Source organism: Arachis ipaensis, chromosome B8 (assembly GCF_059453495.1).
Source record: "Arachis ipaensis isolate K30076 ecotype BB chromosome B8, ASM5945349v1, whole genome shotgun sequence".
Classification (NCBI taxonomy): Eukaryota; Viridiplantae; Streptophyta; class Magnoliopsida; order Fabales; family Fabaceae; genus Arachis; species Arachis ipaensis.
In genome coordinates this window covers 19729257-19730567 of record NC_142443.1, presented here as the reverse complement: position 1 = coordinate 19730567, position 1311 = coordinate 19729257, and the positions used below count along the sequence as shown (strand labels likewise).

At 45.2% G+C, this 1311-nt stretch overlaps 1 non-coding gene across 1 annotated transcript; it reads right to left on the bottom strand.

Moving 5' to 3' along the window:
- Window positions 1-410: 410 nt before the first annotated feature.
- On the bottom strand, window positions 411-514 carry LOC148547379 (small nucleolar RNA R71). Its single transcript, XR_015897714.1, has one exon. It is a non-coding gene; the product is annotated as a small nucleolar RNA R71 (small nucleolar RNA).
- Window positions 515-1311: the final 797 nt, after the last annotated feature.

The following is a 1311-nucleotide window of genomic DNA, read 5'->3' as shown; positions in this document are numbered from 1 at the left end:
ACCATGGCGGAAGAGGTCGAGCAAATCATGGTGGGGAGGATAGAAGAGTTTTAGGCTCTTACATCAATCCAAACCCAGGAAACTATGGAAGTAGCATTCAAAAGCCAACCATCCATGCCAACAATTTTGAACTGAAGCCACAGCTCATCACCCTTGTGCAGAACAACTGTTCGTTCGGAGGAAGTGTCCAGGAGGACCTAAATCAATATTTAACCACCTTCCTGAGAATATGTGACACAGTGAAGTCTAATGGTGTTCATCCTGATGCCTATAGACTTCTCTTATTCCCATTCTCACTCAGGGATAAGGCAACCAAGTGGCTGGAATCTTTTCCAAGGGAAAGCTTGACAACTTGGGAAGACGTGGTGAACAAATTCTTAGCAAGATTTTACCCTCCTCAAAGAATCAATAGGCTGAGAGCTGAGGTCCAAACCTTCAGGCAACAAGATGGTGAAACTCTATATGAGGCATGGGAGAGGTTTAAGGACCTGACAAGGAGGTGTCCACCTGACATGTTCAATGAATGGGTGCAGCTGCACATTTTCTATGAAGGACTCTCTTATGAGTCAAAGAAGGTCGTAGACCATTCATCCGGAGGATCTTTGAACAAGAAGAAAACCATTGAGGAGGCTATAGATGTCATTGAAACAGTAGTAGAGAACGACTACTTCTATGCTTCCGAAAGAGAGAACACAAGAGGAGTAATGGAGCTCAACAATGTAGATGCTCTGCTGGCCCAAAACAAGCTCATTACCCAGCAGCTGGCTGACCTCACCAAGAAGATGGAGAGGAACCAAGTAGCAGTAATCTCCACTTCGTCAACAACCCAAGAAGGAGTGAATGAAGAAGCAGAGGGTAGCCAGGAGCAGGCCAACTACATTGGGAATTCACCAAGGCAAAATCATGATCCATACTCCAAGACCTACAACCCTGGATGGAGGAACCACCCAAACTTTGGGTGGAGAAATCAACAAGACCAAAGCCGTGATCAAAGACACCCAAATCCAAACGATGCAGCCTCCCAACACTTCACATCTAGACCATATCAACACCCCCATAACAATACCTCTCCACATTCATATCAAGGCCAGAACAACCCTCCTCAGCCTGACTTATCATCACTTGATGAAAGAATCTCAAGGATTGAAAATCTACTTGAAGGCATATGCAAGGATATCCAAGACAACAAGGTGTTCAAGGAGGAAGTGCGAGCCAGTTTCAAGAACCAGGGAGACACAATCAAGAGGTTGGAATCTCAAGTAGGATATCTCTCTGAGCAAATTCCCAAAGCCACAGATGGATTCCCAAGTG